Source organism: Nannobrachium achirus (genome assembly GCF_963921795.1).
Source record: "Nannobrachium achirus genome assembly, chromosome: 7".
Classification (NCBI taxonomy): domain Eukaryota; kingdom Metazoa; phylum Chordata; class Actinopteri; order Myctophiformes; family Myctophidae; genus Nannobrachium; species Nannobrachium achirus.
In genome coordinates this window covers 20,561,971-20,567,970 of record NC_137816.1, presented here as the reverse complement: position 1 = coordinate 20,567,970, position 6,000 = coordinate 20,561,971, and positions in this window count along the sequence as shown.

The following is a 6,000-nucleotide window of genomic DNA, read 5'->3' as shown; positions in this document are numbered from 1 at the left end:
GGAAGTTAATCTGCAACACAATGTTATACTTAAAGGAATGTAGGGGTCCCTGCTTCATCTCTCTCAGCTACAGTATTATGATCCTTGGACTGAAAAACGTTGAAGACCTCTGACACAAAGGGTTTATTGTGGTCAGTGAATCTGAGTCTTATCAGTGATCTTCAGAGGTACGTGGCCTCTTTCAGGTGAGCTATTTATTACACGGCAGGAGGGTCAGTACACGTGACATTCAGTACACTGTTCTCCATTTATGGTCAAAAGAAGAAAAAATATGCTTTTGTTGTGTTATCATGTGACAGGTTGGCCGACAGAAAGACAAATGGAAGGCCTCAGGTCACTTCCTGGAATAATGTTTCCTTATTACCAGCAAGCTCAAAAGAAAATCTGATTTCACTTCAGCCTGAATGCTTCAAGGAGTATGTTTGATCTCTGTAACTGTAATTAAGTCACATCATGGTCAGGAGAATCTCTTAAATACATGTGCGCATGCCATGCGCGTGTGTGTGTGCGCGCGCACACACACACACACACACACACACCTTTGTATTTAGTTTTTGTTTGTAAGTGTGTATTACTATAATTGTGAGGACATTTCAGTATGGCAATTGTATATAGGCTTAGGCTATGGTTGCCACTTCAGCATTTTCTTGAAATGTTTAACTCGAACCCTGAAGTTGAAAATAAACGATCTAGCCTATATCTTTGTTTTTCGGTGGCAGAACTCCAACGCCAGATTTTAAACCTCACCTCTAATTGCCTATTCTTAATCCGTTTCTTAAACCCAATCTGAATCATTTCCTAATTGTAATCCTTTTCAAATTGTAACTCACAAAATCTCTTTTCAACCACAAAACAACATTTTATCTTGTGAGGACCAAAAAAGGGCCTGACAAGGAACTCACACACACACACACACACACACACACACACACACACACACACACACACACAGAAAGAGAGAAAGAATGACTGTGTGTGTATTGGAAGTCACTGACAGAGGACCCTGATTGTTAAAGTCACTGTGAATGTTCTTCATTCACCATCCATTTAATGAGTTAAAAGCACGTTATAAAGCAGCATTCACCATGACAACCACACACACACACACACACACACACACACACACACACACACACACACACACACACACACACACACACACACACACACACACTTTGTGTTTACTGTCACTCTGTTTGCATGAGCTGCCACCCACAAACCTGGGACTGTCAATGTGTAGGCTTTCCAAAATGTTTCTCTTTCAGCCATTCAACATTATTTCTGTGGATACGGTGTTAATGTACTGTAATATCCTTGAAGATATTCTGTTTACATGTTTTAAATCCCTCGTTGTGTGTTTGAGGGAATTACATTAAGGGAATCTTATTAAAGCCAGTGAAAACACCAAAATACAGCCAGAGGGCAATGCATTTCTGCAGGTAAACACAATACTCCAGTCGCTGATGACAGCTAGTATAGAGGGAAATGATAGGCATAATTGATATTATTTTGTAAACACCGGGCCTCTAAGTACACAGGGTTTTAATGCTAACACTGTGTATTAAGTGCATTGGAACAGCGCCAGTGTAAAGTCTAGGCGTTCTTATTCCATTCCCATGTCTGCCCTGAACAATAGAATTAGCTTTAGGCGGTTGAACAATAACATTATGATTGGCCTGGCCAGCACTAAGCTCAGAGTGTTGCAGTTGTATAACTAAATAACCTTGCAAGTTACAACTGTGTTTTCTTTCATTTATTTGGTAGAAGTGGTAGAAAAGCAGCTTCGCCTTGTGCCACAACCCTGAAACAGTGGTAAATCAGCCAACAACCCACTCCCTCACATGGTAAATGGCTTACGTATACTATTCTGTATGCCCTCATACTTGATATGCATCAAAAACACAAATACATGCAGTACTGGACTGTATGTAACTGAAATGTATTTTCACAAGGCGTTACCAAATGTCTATAATTCTAAGTTATGGTCTAGTTGTGTATAATGATAGTGCATGCATACAATATGAGATCAGTAGATGCATATCAAGTATGAAGGCATCTCTTTTGACCACAGTGTGAAACCCGCCTCAATGTTCAAGGTGTTAAAACTACTGTATGCCCCCAGCCGCTGTCGTTCTCACCCACTCCCTTTCCTTCTCTTTCTAGCTCTGTTGTCCTCCAAATTATACTGAAACATCCACTGACACAGGATACGTTTATACCCCTGAGACATTAACCACTTGCCCAATTTCACAACTAGGGAAAATAGACGACCTACTAGCTCACAAGTAAGTCACATCGCAACAAATGAAGTTTTCAGCACGAGTAAAGTGCATAAAGTGTGCAACCCTGCAGCAGCAGAAGTAAAGCAGAAGGAAACAACAACCTCAGCCTTTTCCTCAGCACTTGTGGGTTTAAAGTGTGGTTTCAGGTGCACGTCTATCATGCTCAATGGATCTTTACTGAGTCTATAGCTTCTTTGATGTAATGCTACTGTCCTCCTGCAATGAATATGCTATTTTTGTCTCCGCCAGGCCGACAGGCATGGTGGAGAGCCGGAGGCTGTTTTGCACCCTGTCTGTCTGTCTGTGTGTGTGTGTGTGTGTGTGTGTGTGTGTGTGTGTGTGTGTGTGTGTGTGTGTGTGTGTGTGTGTGTGTGTGTGTGTGTGTGTGTGTGTGTGTGTGTGTGTGTCTGTGGACAGCTAATCTCTGGCATCGTTGGCTTGATGGCAGCTCCCTGGATGCCAGAGCAGAACCTCTGCCCCAAGTTTTCACATGGACCTATAGTCATTAAAAGAAAAAAGATCTTTCAGATGTTTCATATTCCATCCTGATTGGCTAAGATTGACATCTAAAGTTTGCAGGAGTGGCCCATTTTCAACATACCACAAATCATGAACATAGCGTCCGATTGCAATGATTGCAATATTATAGTGCCACCAGTAGCGAAACATTCTTTTTTATATTATTCCCACAGAATTTGTCCAAACATCACGCAAATCGGTACACATTATAGTCAAGTGGTCATGAGTGATGAGTCAGAATTGTCATATTCCATCCTGATATTCCATCCGAATTCCGAACGGGAAAATCTCGCTCTTTCGAACAAAGGAGCGTCGGGAAGGTTAGCGACTCACCCCACGGAGGTTAGGTAGGAAGGATGGGTGGTACGATCACACCTAACCACATTACCAGATAGTCCAAAGACGTACGTTTCACTGATGGTGTTGCAGAGGCCTCTGATGCTAAACAACTGATGCTTTTCTGAGAAAACAGTCATGAACATACAGAGTACACTATATACATGCATATGTGTATTGTGTTGGTGGATAGGAAGGATGGGTGGTACTGTACGATTACACCCAATCACATAACCAGATAGACCAAAGAACTGCACGCTTCACTGGCGGACAGTGGCAGTGTTACAGAGGCCTCTGATGCTAAACAACAGATGCTTTTCTGAGAAAACAGTCATGAACATACACTATACACATGCATCGATACATCAAGAGAATCAAGGTTTTATTTGTCACTAACTTGTACAAGCAGCAAATGGTGCTAGCATTCAAACGTAGGGGGGTAGTTGCATTAGGCATTAGGGCACCTGCCCTCCCAAATGTCTGCCCTTACCAGTATCCTTCCACTTTTTGAAAGCCACAACAACATTGTACAAACTCAGGATTACACTCAATTAGTAGCAGGACAGAACATTGACTGCACCCAAACATGCATACGTCAATAGTAGATGGTGCGTTTATACACTTCATAACATGTTGTTCTCAAACCTTTGCATGTCAAGGACCCCCATATTGATCTGGGGGTGGACAGCTAATCTCTGGCACTGTTGGCTTAGCTGTCCACCTCCAGATCAATATGGAGGTGGACAGCATGCAAAGGTTTGAGAACAACATGTTTTAAAGTGTCCGCGGACCCCTCCTTTGTGCCAAGGAAAGGACTGATTTTTTTTTTAATGTTCCGATTTATTTTATTTTTTTAATTATGTTATTATGATATATTAACCAATTTAGCTGGGGATTGGGGACCCCCTGAAGGACCCCTGGTAGTCCCCGGACCCCACTTTGACAACTACTGTTTTACAATTTATTACATCCATTCACATACTGAGGGCGGAGGCAACCATGCAAGGCACCATCCTGTTCATTAGGAGTCTTGCTCAAGGACACCAACTCAGTCAGGGGGTTAGTGTCGAAGTGTCCTTGAGCAAGACACCTCCTTGTGAGCAAGTAGGTGCCTTGCATGGCCGCCTCTGCCAAACCGGCATCCCTCTCTACCTCCTGAGCCATTGCCGCCCCATGTACACGATTCCAGGTTTTGAGGGTTAATAATGAATACACGTTTCCTTTATTTTATGTGTTGCTGAACTCTGATAGAAGGTATAGGGTCCCTAAGTAGGTATAAGCATTGTGTTTGTTCCTTTTTTACTTCCCCTGAGGTCAGACAGAACAACAGGAGGCTAAGAAAAAAGGTTTGGTATGTAACGTTATATTGAATGTACTGTATAATATTGCCATATAGATTATTGTATTGGTATTGCATTGTTGCACAAAGACTATGGACAGAGAGGCATGCCTGTAAGGAAATAAATATATGAAAGTCGGTGACTACCTCAACTTGTTTGTGCAAGTGTCACTTGTCTTTTTGTATGTTCTCTGTGTTTTTTGTACTGCAGTTTTCAGTCCCTGACTCCAACACGAAATTCTCTCATGCAGACAAATAAAGTGAACCTTTGACCTTTATTTCAAAGAAAGACATTGCATTATTTATAAATGGCTTATCTAACGTCAGAACAGGCTCACAGACTGCAGTCTCCAGATCAATAGACGTAGGATTACAATAGTATTGAACCATTTTGTGATATATCTAATCTGTTAAGCCCAGTGATGAATCATTTCCTTCTCTTTCTCGCTCAGTGACATTGAAATTCCACGTAGGGGCTACAAGAGTGTAGAAACCCCCCAAATAAAGTTACGCATACAGTTTTGAAAACTAACCCTAATGATGACGGCCCCTAATTGCTTCTGCAGTACTGGTACTTCTTAAATCTCCACTGTTTCCACCCAGGTCAAAGCCCTACACTAATTTTACATATTGGTAGACAGAGATGAGAGATCTATGCTAGGGCCAGGTACTGTACGCAACACTGTCTGCTATCTCTTGATCTGTCGTTCTGTCTTTCCTCTTTTTCAACCGCAGACAGGCAGAGGAAACAGGTAGTAGCTTGCTCTCAGTACTACATGCCATTGTAATGTTGTGTGCGCGCGCACTCATTTTCAGGGCTCAGTCACCAAGGTGACCGTGGCGTGGATGTCATGCAAGGAACCAGCTGGAGGACCCCTGCTGAGGGGGCAGGGTGGGGGATGGGTAGAGAGAGAGAGAGAGAGAGAGAGAGAGAGCAACAGAGAAGCAAATTACCATATTGGATCCGTTCAGTTCAGATATGGATTTCAGATGAACCCATAATAGATTCTCAATGTAAATGTAATCTCCAATCCTGTAGTCTTGCTGCTTTATTGTGACTGTAATTGGAATTACTACCACCCTAAGATGTGCACTCCTGCTCTATCTGCACCGAGTTGATCTTTGCACAAAGAACTACTGCACAGAGCAACTACCTAATAATACATTTGAAAAACTGCAGCTATTGACAGCTAAACCTTGAAATATTGCTATTGCAGGTGTGTTCAGTTTTGTAATACAATGTGACACAGCTCTGTTTACTTATATCTCTTTTCTCTTTTATTCATTTAATTTCATTATTATTTTTGTAGATACATGTATTAATCTTGTTTCATGTTTGCTTTGTAAATGTATGTTTTCTCTCATGCCAATAAAGCCCCTTTGAATTAAATGTAATTGTAGGTGTTTGTGTTGACAAAGCAGACAGACTGTGCTGACGTGCAGAACAGAGCATGTGAAGACAAGTCTTGGTGTCTGGCTGGTTTATACAGATCTAACAGCCCTGCTTTCACTTCATCATTCATT